Below are 15,179 nucleotides of genomic sequence, written 5' to 3'. Positions count from 1 at the left end.
GCTGCTCACCTGGTCTCACACACACACGGGGAAAATGAGCTGATTAGAGGTGTCAGACAGGTTTATTATGTCTGTGTGGACGAATGTGTGTGTCTGTCAGTGGTCACTGTCAGACGGCCGCCGCACGGCAAACAGCACAGCTGGGTCATCGTGTTTATAATTAAGATAAGACTAAGAGGGTGCTGCTATCGCTCCTCTTTAATTTCCATCCCTCCTCCTCCTCCTCCTCCTCCCCCTCCTCCTCCTCCTCCTCCTCCCATTTTTCGGTTACCAGTCACAGGTTACACCTGCTCAGCAGATAACCTGCAGGGAAACTTCCTCTGGTTGAGTACAGGAGAGACTGAGAACATTCTAAATGCAGAAATAAATTAATAAAATGATTGAAAAATGACGAAACAAAGTGATTTAAAGAAAAAGAAAAAAAAGGGACAAAAAAAGTCACAAAAGACAAAAAGAACAAAGAGAGAAATCACCAACGGACAAAGAAAATATAGACAAAAAGAAAGATAAAATGACCAAAGAGAAGATTAAGAAAAGAGAGCAAGCAACAGATAGAGCTTATTTTTCTTGCAGGTTAATGGCAGTCGCCCGGCGATATGATAAGCTCAGCCTGACTGCATGCGACTGTATGGGGAGACAATAAAAACAAAAGGCTTGTGAGAATGTAAGCAGTGCTGTGGTGGAATCCAAGGAGGTGGTTCTCACCGCCCTGCGCTGAGGACGCTGTGCTCCCACCGGGTGTGATATCTAAGTGGTAATCGTAATGGTGTCCTCGCTCCAGAAAAGCCTCAGTGATGTCGCTAAAGCCTGCATATATCATGATTTCTGATGCGGAAATTGAATCAAATGAACCCACTGGGCATCGACAACGCCGCAGTCCTTTGTGGCCTTTCGCCTCGTTTTAGGTCGACAGACGTGTTGGAGCCGTCACGGTGCCTTACACTGTGTTGGCTGCGTTTCTACTCGGGGAAAGAAAACTAAAACGCTAAATGCAGCTTTAGAATGATCTCTACGTTACTTTTTTATATCATAGAGTTTGCACTATCTAGTGGTATATCGGATTCATACTCGGCTGGGTGGTTCTGCAGTGGATTGCATTTCCAAATCCTCTGAGGAGGCGGTCTCTGATTTATTTGGATCGGCGTGATTCGATAGTTCCAACTCAATGGCTGGAAAAACATTCATGGAAGAGTTGAATGATGAGGAGGAGCTCCTGTGCGAAGAATCAGTCAGATTGTTGTTGTTGTTGTTGTCGTTGCGACATGTGTGAGGCGCTCGTGCGGAAATCTGATCGCCGATGTCCAATCAAACGTCCGCGGTGCACGACTTGAAGTCACATTTTCAGGAGGAGCGCGGCGAGCTCCATCTCTGCAGCTCTGCCCGAGCTTTTCCACAGAAAGTAGAACTCAGGCCAGACGCACAGCAGTTCTGGATCTAAGTGCTAAATGTTATACTGTGTACCACGTCTCACCTCTCGATCTTTTACAGCACAGTGGTTTACACAATGCCAAATAAACCCGGTGTATTTATTCACCCTGAAAAGAAATTGCATTCTTTGTCTGGTTAACAGGAACAGGAGTGAACTTTAAAATGTGTCGCAGCGAAACCGCCGTGTTCCTCAGATTCTGTGTGTTGAATCACAAGTAAACGAGCTTTAAGGGCACTTAAGGGCACTTTAATTACAAGACGCGTTTTCAATTCTTCGCAGAAATAGCCGGAAAACCTTTACACACACACACACACACACACACACACACACACTCTAATTGTCGTCATAATGACCCGATGCTCTTGTTGTGACGAGTTTCGTGAAGGATCTGCGAGATCAAAGCTAAACACAACACGCTCGCGTCGTTCCATCAAAGACGCCCGGCGGCAGGTGTATTCTTTATTTTCATACAAGGCTCAGTAAATGGAGGTGTTTGCTACTGAAATGACTTCCCGGCTCGCTAATTGGCTCAACTTGTCCATGTTGAGAGCCTTCAACTCGCATAATTACTGCCAGGGCTTTTTATTTTAAACAGACGACAAAATGGAATTAGTGACTGCATGCAATTATTCCCTGGAAACTGGAAGCAACTATTTGACTTTGTCACTTTAATAGCCTTTTTTTTCTCTTTTTTTGACGTGTTCGTTTTACATCAGTCACGTGTAAATCATTCCCCGCTCGCCTCGACAAACAAAGAGAGGCCAAAGGAGCACGAGGAGCGCTCCATCTCTCTCGCTCTCTCCCCCTCCTCCCTCTCGCCTCATCCTTCCTCCCTCTCTCCGCGCCGCTTTCAGCTGGGAGATTAATGAAACATGTAACTCATTTATCATCGCTAATGTCACTTTCCTTAAGACCTGATTTGAATGCTGACCTAGTGGAAAAGACATCCCGGTGGAAGACGGGAGGGGAGGGAAAAAAAAACGTAAAGAAGGGACGGGCAGGGAGAAGCAGCTTGCAGCTCAACCTTGAAATGTCTGTCCCTGTCATATGTGAACGCGTGCGTGTGTGCGTGTGTGCGTGCGTGTGTGCGTGCGTGTCCATCTTAATGGGGTGATGTTGGACTATTAAAACCATTAGCGCTGATCTTCCCGTCACTGGCGTTCGTTCAACTCCGCAGCTTTTGATTCAGTTCAGAGGTCTCCTCCTCCTCCGAATCCTTCCCCCTTTATACTCTCACTGCGTCCCATCACTTACGTACTGTATGCACATTTTGCTGAACGTGTGCGCTGTCAGTCGGACACTCCACACTCCACGAGTGTTCACAGCACATTTGTTTCTTCACTCAGATTTCTGCTCGGCCTCACTGAACGCGTACCACTTTAATATTCTGACATATTTTACATTGCAGCCGATCATGTTGTAAACCATGCTGCTGGGTGTCTTGCACCCCTATGGCATTGTTATTATTGCATTTTCTTTCTGTGTGATATGAAATGAAAAGACTGCTCTTTTAGGTTCATATCACAGAGAGAAAAGAACGTGACAATTAACCGGGAATTCAACCCTTATTTTGACACAATGAGCAAATATTGGAAAATATAGGCATTTGAAAATTGTGCAATATTCTACAGTATCTGAAATACACATTACTCCAGGGTGCAGTGGAGATCAGAGAGTGGTGTTACTATAGGAGCTGTGCGATCCTGGTAATGGAGTCAGAAAGAGAAGAAGAAAAGGCGACAGTGTGTGAACAGTTACTCTAACACCCTCTCTCTCTCCTTTCAGTAACAAGATGCATCTCGCTCTCCTTCACCCTCCTCACCTGCCTCTGTGTGTTTCTCCGGTTATTAAGTTGCTGTCAGTGGGAGGTATGGACACACACGCACACACACACACACACACACACACACACACACACACACACACGATGGAGGGCATCTTTTGCATTACTGAGGTCACCGTCCACAGAGACTGATGCATTTATGCATGTACAGCACAGGGGTGAGCTGGGCAGCTTGGCCCTTTTTGCTCTCAGCTTTCTGCAAATAAATGTACCAATCGAGATCAAAGGGTGTGTGGCGTTCAGGTGGATCTATTGGTGGAATATAATATTTTAAAAAAAAAAGGAAGGAGCAGTTAATATCTGCATACTGAGCGGCTCCTCTTCACAGAGTCCACCATTTGCATTTTTGCCACACAGGAGAAGTTTTAGTTGGTTGCTATATGCCGCCAAATCCTACACACTGGCCCTTTAAGATTAACATCAAGAAACAGTTTAGAATCTGTCATACTTCCACTTTTCAAACCTTTGAAAGTTGACCGTATAACCTAGTTTTGGGATTAACAGTGGGCTTTTTTAAATTTTATTTTTGTGTGTGGTAATATGTTGTGTACAATTAATCTAGCATGCACGTATAAAATTGTAAAAAAGATGGAACTTTTCTATTCTTTGTTCATTAGTGGGGTAGCAGATGTAAAAGTTGTCCAGATGGTGAACAGAAAAAGGGTTTATCCTCTGAAAATATCCTCTGTTTATCCTTCAACACCAGCCTGACATTTGGTCAGTGGATTCAGATGAACTCAATGTAAGACTAGTGGCCGTTATGACGGCAGGAAATCACTTGAATTTCTAAACCTAATCTCACAGCAACCCATTAAACCTTTCACTCTGGAACAACAAGGGAAAAATATTAAAGTTGCCGAAAAAACATAACGTGACCAACTTCAGTGTCTGATGTTCAGCTATATCAAGTCCAGATCAAAGCAGCGCCTTTATGGACTCGGAACTACAGTATTACAAAAAAAAAGTATGTATCCCATGAAACACTCAAATGTTTGTGGTTTTCTTTCTAAAGGAATTCTCACATTTGATACAAAGTTAATTTTATTTGTGTGGCTAAAAGAGGCACATTCATCCACAGAGACACTTGTGTTGCTACCAGGAGGACATAAGCACATTATGACAGATGTCTGGTTGTAACACAACACCTATAACATTTTTACTGGACTCATATGCAGCATTTCCACACACGCTGAAGGTCAAGTGATAAAAAGCAGAGAGAGAGAGAGAGAGAGAGAGAAGCATGGGACAAAGAAAAGCTGATGCTCACAAGGTTAGGGTGACATCACAGGGTGGAGCAGAGACGTACAGTGTACTGTATGAAGACAAGATGGTAACATCAAATATACTATAGTCTACTAGATTGCACGGCAGAAACCTGCTGCAAGATATCAAAGCTGGAAAAAAATTCCCCTGCGAGTTAAAGCAGCCCAGTACAATAACTGTCGGCCAATCAGCAGGGAGTTAGAAGGCAAACCCTTGACACGACGCCCCATACACGAGACAGACGACGCATCAACGATGCAACACGAGAAGGCAGACGTCGCTCGATGATGAATCAAACGTCTGAAGCCTGGATCTTTTTTCCCCCCCCACACAAACAGATGTTAGGGGTGGGGGCAAAAAAAAGAAGAAGAAAGGGGATCGGATGGCCTTGTTCGAATAACGACGGGCTTGTTGGAGCTAAAACTGTAAGCGCTGCCACAGTGTCGACTGAAAGCGCTGTGGTTTGGTTTAAAAACCCAGCAGTCCTCCGTGGGGCTAAAGGTTCGACACACAGTCGTCTGATCCATTGTTACCCTGAACAACATGGAGGAGGGTGAGCTTCATGGAAAACAGTCAATTCACAGTTTGAAGAGCGCAAAGAGTGCATCGCCGCTCTGGCATGATATCATGCCACCAAAATACTTTGACAATATACTGCTGAGCCACTCTCACACAGACACACGCACATCTTGAAAGAATCTGAGGGAGGCAGACAGTGAAGAAATGTGACTGTGTGCAAGCTAAAATCACCTCCTATGTGTCTGTGTGTGTGTGTGTGTACTATGTGTGGGAGGATGTCAGTTATCTGCCCTTGTGACAAGTTGGGAGTTTCACACCGTTGGGAGTCAGAGGCCTCTGCTGCAAAGTGTTGGTGGTGGGAAAGTGTGTGTGTGTACAAGCCGAGGGTCAGTGTGGTCATTCCTGACATTCGTCTCTCTGAAGAACTGAGACTCGTTTCTGAGGGGATTTCTGTTAGCATCAGTGAATGCAGTTTTTTTTAGCCCGACACATAAGTGTTAGATGCACTGTCTGCTGCCAAGTGGTTCACTACTTATTGGCAACTAAATGTTGTGGCTACTTATAGGACTACATATGACTACTTGAAGTCACACAGCATTGCGTTTGTGCAATGAAATTGTGGAATGAAGAAGCTGAAATTAAGGGGTGGGTGTGTCAGTGCGTCGCTGTCCACGGTGTTGAAAACACTCAGTAAATCTATTCTGAGACAAATTATATCACTAGTAGTGGCGATGCAATGTCAAAAATATTCCCCAGTCAAAATTAGGTAATTCAATTTTTTTACTGTTTTACTTTCATCTGGCGACCCCTTTGAGGAACCATTGACCTAGTAGACGGTCAGTGGGATGAACACAAAATGCTGATAACGGATGCTGACAGTGACAGTCTGACAATAGTTTGATAGGATAAAAGGGTATTCTAGCTTTTGCAAAGTGGTAAAAAAAAAACATCCAGAAGAGTCCAGAAACCAACCTGGGTTCATCCACCCCAGTTGAGGTACTGATTTGGAGGAAAAGCTGGAGTTAAGCGTCATTAATGAGAAAAAAAGGGGATCAGAGCGAGGGAGTTTGGCTTGGAGGCAGCAGAGATAAGGAATTAGCAACGGAGTAGCAATCGTCTGAGCTGTCAACTGCAAATGGGGGGAGAGTGTTTGTGTGTGACACACACCGAGTTAGAGGATGGCATGAGTGCGTTTGTGTGGCCGGGTGCAATTAGTCTCATCAGGTATGCAGTGGAGCCGTAATAAAAGCAGCCGTTTGGCGTATTTAACAGGCTGGTTGACTGACACCTTGAGGTGGGGAGGCTTTGGATTTGGTCTAAAAACCTTCTGATATTTAGGACATTACCACGATGATTTATGTATTTTGCCTTTTACATTTTTGTATGTGTCGATTTTAGGCAACTGAACTGAGCGTCAAAGGAAACGACAAAGAAAAAGTTTATTTGCGGGCAATTACATTTAAGAAGTTTAGTTTTGTAAACTGAAGGAGTATTCTCAATTTTTCAGGTGGGCCGTCTTCAAGCTTTACCTCCACATCAAGTGGTTTAGATCATCTGGGTCTAAACTGTTTGTGTTTAGACCCTTTCAATGTATACTGCACACACACTGATGATGTGTGGCGGCACAAACAAACAAACAAACAAACAAACATGAGGGTCTCTGTGGACAGTATGTGCTCTCACTACATGTGCATCTTTGAAAGGACGCCCATGTGTGCAGCTAAATATCTGCAGGCTAATGTCTCCAGCTGAGCCGTCCTCTCTCTCAGGAGGGCGTCTCTGCGTGCATCTGGGTTTTTTTTCTCCCCCTCCATCACTTAAAGGACACAAAAAGCCCTGGAACCTGAATGTTTTCCACCAATATGGTTGCATAACTCTTTATAGAAACAAAGATGGCGACTTGAACTGAAATAGCTATTTCCTCATTTCTCAGGAAAACAGACACAACAGCGTTACTGTGTGTGAAACCATTGAATGATTTAATTTACAATTAATTCAGATACAAAATAAACAATTTGGTTCAAACTGTGCGAAACCACCCAGGAGACGTCATTGCTGGTCACAACTTGGTAAACAATTGAAAAACGTTTATATTGTAGCGGGAAGGGTTTTAACCAGATGGCCAGAAAGACTCGTCTGGAAAAGCTTTAAAAACACAAAAATAATAAGGTGTTAAACGGCCCTCTGCGTTTCACGAGGACTTCATTACAGAACACTGCTCAGTGATAATGTGGAGGTTCCTATTAAATCGTGATGCGGGGGAGTTAAATGAAATCCGGCTTCGGGGTACAGGCAGCAGTTGGTATTGCAGAGTTAATCATATGTATTTGGCCTCTAATGAGTGAAACCTCAGATGCCAACAGGTCCTAAATGTCTCATTATTACGTCCGCTGCATGTAGAGTCCAACCTGTAATTTACAATATTATAGGCTGGAATAGAGTTAATGTGCCGGAGGGAGAGGGAAGAAAGGAAGAAAAGAAAAATGCAGTGGTCAGTTTCTGCTGCAAATTCATTCTTTTCTTAATTTTATTTTTAGTTCTCTGTTTTGGTTCCATCTATTAACTCCATGCAAACCACATGTGGGGGGAAAAAAAATAGGAGAACATTGATTGGAAACTAGAAATACAAGTAGACCAGAAGGAGAGGACTAAACAAAGAGAGGACACAGGAAGGAGGAAGAGGAGATAGAAAATATAAAGAAAAGTGGATAAAAATGATAAATATGAGAGAATGACGGGAGGGGAAAGAAGAGGCCAGAAGGTAAAGTCATTTATGTGTGGGCAAGTATCTCTCACACACACACACACACATACACACACACACACACACACGCAAACGCACACGCACACGCACATTCTTCCTTGACATCAAACCCGCAGGGATGCCCCACACTTGCAGATGTCTTGGCGATTAATGTGTGTGTCCATGACCAGTGCTGTACCTTAGTGACATACACATTACATAGAAACACACAGCGACGCGCACATGCATACACACGCGGATGCAATGCAGGCAGCACACAGCACCAGCTCAAACACAGCGCTTCAGGAGGCACCGTTTTCCAGAAAAGCTTAACTTTAGTTTGACATTCATGCCCAATCCTCTTTTTAAACATGCGAGTGTGAGTGTGAGTGAGTGAGTCAGACAGGTGTCCCTGCCTGAGATAAACCAATAATAACTCGATTTCATTGCTTATCTGTTTAGAAATGCTCAGAATCCAAATACACAAACACAGGACACATGCTGACAGACTGATAAGCTCACGCGCCCCTTCCAAAAAAGAAAAAAAAAAAAAGCATCAACAGTACATATTGATAAGTTCTCCCGAGGCCTCACGGCGGGTGTCCCCCGCCTTAAAGACCATCACGTTTCGTACGTGTGGGATGAACACAGAATAAAATGAGGATGCGGGGTCGCTGCCGTTTCGTTAATCCAATCATTGATCCAATTTGAAAAGCAACAGCAGCCGGCTGAGCTGCACGAAAACAAGGAAACTGGACACTCAGGATTAATTTATTAATTCCCATTTTATACTTGGTCACAATTTAATGAGACATCTCTTGTCTTTTTCTATGATCTGCTGCCGTTTGATTTGACAAACTAATTTGTCAGGGCTGTTCTCGTATTCCTTCCCTCAGTAATTACTTCCACCTACATATGCAGGACGTTTAACTGGCAGTGACTTTACAAACGTCAACGAAAATGACTAGCGACAAGCATATTCTTTCTTCAATAAGCAGAAGCGGTGAGTTTGACATGACTGTTGTGCTGATTGAATTTGTGCTGTGGAAGTGGACGTTATTACAGCACAGGTAACTCCACCTGCTCAACTTAATGGCCTTTGTTAGCGACCGGCCCTTTCATGTTCGTGCAGTGTGTGTGTGTGTGTGTGTGTGTGTGTGTGTGTCAATTTTATTCCCACCCACGACTAGAGCTGCACATCTCATCAAATATCAATCACAATCACAATTTGGGCTTCGTGCATTTGAATGAAAATGATTGCGTTTAAAATGCGTTTGCCAAGCCGTCGCTATTCATGTCTATTTAATCATGTGTTCATTATTAAATTATTCATAGAGTACACAAACAAAATGATTTGTCTAGCCTCTACATGTTGCTCCCAGCGTTAGATTAGATTGAAGAATGCAACTTAAAAAAAATTAAGCCTACAACATCAAGCGTATCATAGAGCAACATATATAGCATTTTTTTTTTCTTTTTGCAATTACAGTGCAGCCATAATGTGTAGGTTGGCAGGAATGTAGAACAACATGAGATGAAAGCGGTGCTCGGTTTACTTGTGAAAGTACAATAACAGTATACTGTATATGTCCCTAAAATCAATACTTAAGCTTGATGTGCGTGCGTGCGTGCGTGCGTGCAACTGTAATCGTTCTCGCAGAAATAAGAACATCGGATTTGCACGAGCGAAGATCTAGAAAACGATCCAGTGAAGGAACCGGGATGTCCCCTTAGCCGCGCTAGCTCATCATCTCGTCACCATCTTAGTTTTAGTGTCAGAATGCGAAAAGATTCTAATTAGCACAATACGCAAAGTACAGCTGATGGGGATATGTCTATTTTGGATCCAACTCGACAGTTGGATCTGATGGCGCTAGAAGAAAAGTCTGATGAAAGTCTCAAAGTTATAGTTGTTGATATAGTTCAGTCTGGTACAAAGTTGTGATCCAAAGCAGCTATCCCTACTGGAGGTCAAACCAGGAAAAAGTACAAGATTCTGCACCTTCATTATGTAACCAAATATTTATTATGATCAGACCCTCAATGCCTGCTAAACTAAAAAGGGGTCGTGCTAAACATCCCACGTTTGCAATGCAGGCTTTCCGTTCACCCTCCCCGGCTCATCCCGAGCCGCGGAGAGCGACGCAGGCTGAGAAGCACCAACCATGAAAGGTCAGATCCGAGTGGCCTCGTTCCGATTCAGGACACGGAATGATTGGGCTTCGAATTTTCTTTTCCACTTGCGATTCCTCAAAAGGATTGTATGATTCTTCTTCAAACAGCATCGCTTTCCCCTCATCCCCTAGAATCTCATCTCTGCCTTCTCCTACTGGATATATTCTGCTGCAATTAACAAACAAAAACAATTGGCCACACTCCTCCGCACGCCTCTTAGAATTATGTGTTCTGATTTCAATAAGAGAAGACAGAGGGAGGCTGAGAAATCCGCTTGGTACCAGGTTCCCCATCTCCAAATTTCTAAATTTAAACAACAATCCTAATCACTCGCTCTCCCACGGGCTTAAAACTCAACACAGCACATACACACTTTCAAAAACGTCGTACGCCTGGAAGCCCCCCGCCCGCCGTTTCATGTCCCCAAAATCCTCCCCCTCCCTCCCTGCTTCTTCTTGCCAGCGCTGCAGGAACGAGCCAGTGTTTCTGTGTTTGATCTTTTTCATGCAGCTAAGTTCTTTTATTTTGGAGAGAGGGGGAGGGCTTCTGCTGCTGTGAGATTCAGAAGCAAACTTTTCACCGCCAAAGAGTGTGTGTGTGTGTGTGTGTGTGTATGTGTGTGTGTGCGCGTGCGGGAAAAGGAGGGAGCTGCAGGGAGAGAGGAAGAGAGAGAGAGAGAGAGAGAGAGAGAGAGAGAGAGAGGAAGAGGTTACATAACTCCTCGCATCTGGAAGAAAAGAGTGCGGCAGCAGAGGCAGATTTCTGTTTAATTCAGAGGGGAACCAGTGGGAATAATGAATGTGAATAGTGTAAGGCAGTTGGAAGGAGAGCCACAGGAGGAAGAGTACATCAAAGATAATGAACGTAAATAACATTTTAAAAAGTTGAAATAATAGTTTTACAAAAAGCTATCCAAGCTTATCAGTTGAGGGAATTTCCCTCGGCTTAAAATCCTCTCTAAACATCATGAAGTACCAACAACAATTCATGGTGCTGAGGCTCAAAACAATGTTGTTGGTCGTGTGTTTTGTGCCGATGACTCTCTGGAGGTGCATATAATATAATATGAACATAATACACACGGTTGCGAGATGACAGTGCAGCGAAAAAAAGTGCCATAATTCCCTCTGAAACACTGAGGAAGGAAAGTCTTCCAGAGCTCAAGCAACACTGACTCATTTACCGAGGGATAACAACATGATAATGTTGATAATAATCTGATAACATCATCAGAAGCTGTAGTTGGAAAGAATAAAAGGAGATAGAGTTCAAAGGGGCAGTATTTGGTAGTTAGGGTTGGACATCTTTAGAAAGACGTGGACTGTCTTCCCTCCTTCCCGTTTGTCTAATGACTTCTTCTCCCTTATGACGGTGTGTGGAGAGGGAGAGACACTCCTTTTCATCACGCTCCCTCCGTCTCACTAGCTTACTCCAGTAATTGACGACGATTGGCCCTTTCGTGGAGAGCCGTGGTGCTTTCGGGGTCCGTAATGACTTTCTCTCACCTCGATCCCCTCTAATACGTTGCTCATTTTCTTTGTTTCTCTCTGCTGCCAGTGTCTAACTGGCTTTTGGGGAGAAAAACAAAAGCGCTTGCGGATTTGATGAGGTTTAGCGATCCGCTGGTTGAGCCGAGCGCCGGGCTGCCAGTGCTGACATCAAGGCCGCTCGTCACTCGGGATGAAGGTTGACAGGTTTCCAGCCCGAGCCATCTGGGTCACGGAGGAAAACGCAGTCGGGTTTCCATTTCAGAATTACCCACAGATAAGCCGCTCTGAAAGATGGATTTAAAAGATAGATTTACAACTCAAGAGACTAGATGAACGAGATGAAAGCGAGGGAGACGAATGGATGTTGCTTTTCGAGGGGATTAAAAATATATTGCCACTGCTTTTTATATTTATAAAATCAAGGTCAACAGGTCATTTTCTTTTCTACAATTGGATCCAGTTAAAAACTGTAGAGTTATGAACAAAAGAAGCATCAGAGAAAGAAGGGCGAAGGAGAAAAGGAGGGGGTTGCTTTAAAAGTTAAGTAATGAAATGATAAATGGGAAGAATAAATTGCCGAATGCAAGATGTATAACAACATATTCCACAGAGGAGAGCGAAGACGGGGCCGGAGGTACGATTAGATAAGAGAACGAGGGAGGAACGGAGGAGAAAAGGATAAATGAGGAAGAGATTGTTTTAGAGGTAATGGGGTAGTGAAGTGGTGTTTTATTAAATGAGAAAAGTAAGTGGTGGAGGGAGTGTTCGGTGGGGGGAGGGTGTGTGGGTGGATAACATGGACCGGAGCGCTTCAAAGTGTATGTGTTACGGATGTTTGTGTGTCCTAAAAACAGAGTGTAATTGAATCTCTCATGGGCGCAGCAGAAGACGCATGGGTCGGCTAATACCCGGTGACAAATGCACTCGCACATAGAAAAAAATTATAAATTTAAAAAAAAAACGACAACCGCATGCAGCAAACATGCGTGTAATTAAAAAACACACCGCTCAAATGCAAACGATATATATATATATATATATATATATATATATATATATATATATATATATATATATATATATATATATATGGGAAATAAGCAAACAGCCGCAGAGAGGAAGCACCCTGCTGAGCGACGAGGAACAGGAAAATGGGTTAGAGGGAAAGAAACCCCCGGCGGGACTGAATAATTAGCAGAGGAGAGTGACTGAGAGACGGTGGAACGGAAAGACGGAGGCAGTGAGTGCGATGAGATGGGTGGGTGGTGGGGGGGTGGGGGATGTGAAACATAGGAAGTGAGGAAGAAAGCGAGACTTGCGTAAAGCACGAGCGACATGTCTGGCACTCGGTGTCACTGTGGGGTTGAGCTCTGCCGATCGAGTTACGGGGGAATTCTTAGCAAAATCGACTCTGCATACTGAAGACGAAACCTGTTGAACGTGGTTTTCGTTCACCAGGCTTTGTCCGTGTAAAAACAATGATAAGTTGACCCAGTTGGAGTCATCAATGGCAGACTTGGGCATGCTAACGTGCTTATAAACGACAATGCTAACGTGCGGCGTTTTAGCAGGTACAATCTTTACCATGTTTTAAAAAAAAGGTACGAGCCTAGCATGCTAGCATGCTTGGATGTGCTAATTAGGGATGTGAATGGCTTTAGATCTGCAGACAGGGGAGTCAGGGGATCACTAGAGTGGGAAGGATTTATCCTCTGAGGAGCATGACAGTCCAGACCAAATGCCATGGCCATCAGTCCAATAGTTGTTGAGGTAGTCCGCACTAACCCCCAATTGGAAGACCCACACTGTCGTTCCTAGAAATGCCGTTGCTAAACATTTTAGGATCCCACTGGTATGTTTCCCGGGGAAAGGAAGTATATGAAAATTCCTGGTTAGCGTCAGGGTTTTAACTCCCAGTATTCAACCATAATACTGGCATTGCGACCAGGACCAGTATAATGTTGGATGAACTTAAGTCATATTTTATAAGTAGGTTTTGATGAAAGATGTTTTACTTGCGAAGCCATCTACTACCTTTTCCAGTGAGCACAGACCAGTGCATGGTTCCAATCTGCTGTGGCACACTGCCCTCCCAATAAGCCAGGAGAAGTGCACTAGAGTCTGAAGTAATTGCTCTTTCAGACTCCGGCCAAGCTCTTTCCTGTCTCATGGTAGAAATATCCTTTCCTCTTGTTTGTCTTGGGTGACCGAGGAGAGAACAAATCCAAACGTTTGGTCCAACTGCTGTTTTACTTCAAAATTCATGGCCTCAAATGGGCAAAAACACATCTTGGTGAGACTCTGGGACTTCCTGATGAAAGTCTAAGGGAACAATCTGCAGCAATTTGAGCGCGGAAGGTCGTCCAACTGAGGCAGAGCCTTCCAACATCTTCCCATGAGCCAGTTAGAGAAGCCCGGGGATGAATTATAGAAAACACAAGGTTGACAGCCACCTCAAGCTGATTAATGGGGTCGAGATGGAACTGAAGCTGCACAACAGGACAAATTGAACTAAATTCAGTGCCGACAGAGGCTTACTTAAAACCTTCACTCCTAACTAGGGTTGGGTGTTGGTACAACTGTTTTCATACTAATGATAATAAAACTAGATTTCAGTATCACCTTTTGTGGAGAAATAGATGTTGAAAACAGGCTTTTTTTCTTCACAAAATAACTCCACACATTGTAGAATGATGTATTAAAAAGGGAAACTCTGTTCCTTTTGCACATCATAGACTGTTCACAGGTGCTGGAGGTGCTACTGCATGCGTGAACAAATACAGGACTGCACTGTTCTTTTAAACTGGGACACAACCCTAACTTTATCTGGCAAGGCATGACAACATCTGGGACCATTGACATCTAACAGTCTGTCACTATAAGCAAAACTGGGAAAACAATCCATTCCGTGTGAGGGGAGGCTAAAACGTGTTTTGTGATTTATGCCGTCAGATATGAGCGTGCATGGAGGGTCGTCCGAGCTAACCATGTTGCGATGACTGGCTTTGGAGCAGCGACCAATCACAGCCGCCAATCCTTTATTCAAAAAGCACACTAGTCTACAGCAACCGAGCAAGACCACTGAAGAGAGGCAGTCCATTCTTTGACTGGAACCAGTATGACTGACCGGGCGGTCACGGGGAACGTCTGCACCGCGCTGAAACCAGTTCAAGCTAGGAATGAAGCAATCTGCTTCTTTGAAGATTCTTGCTACCACACTTTGAACGCCTGATGAAAGATCAATAAAAAAACATTCAATGCAAAATTTGAGTACTCCGAGCACAGCTTTTGGTACTCGGTGTTCACCAACGCGTTGCCATGCATACTGACACCCATGCCGACACCCAATATATAAAAATCAACACCACATGTGTCTTCACTGCGAATATTGACATACATAAAATCACATCAGAGGGAAAGGCTCACGGGTGCTAGTTAAAACATAACAATGAGTGTTTTTTTCCCCCCCTTCTATTAACTCTCCACATATGTGTTTTATCTGCACACAGTCGGCTGCCAACGTGTGAAAAAGGAGCAGCAGCAGTGAAAAAAGGAAAAGGGACCATAACAAAGTCTGCAGAGATACAGAGGGAATGCGGAGGCGGCGAGAAGAGGAATGTCTAATGACCGGACGGTATATATGTCTCATCTGCGAGCTCCTTCATTAATAAAACATTAGACGGTTGCTACAGAATGTTGCTTTTCGCCTATAATTAT

The sequence above is a fragment of the Cyclopterus lumpus genome, chromosome 4 (genome assembly GCF_009769545.1).
Source record: "Cyclopterus lumpus isolate fCycLum1 chromosome 4, fCycLum1.pri, whole genome shotgun sequence".
Lineage (NCBI taxonomy): Eukaryota > Metazoa > Chordata > Actinopteri > Perciformes > Cyclopteridae > Cyclopterus > Cyclopterus lumpus.
This window is presented reverse-complemented; position numbering follows the sequence as displayed.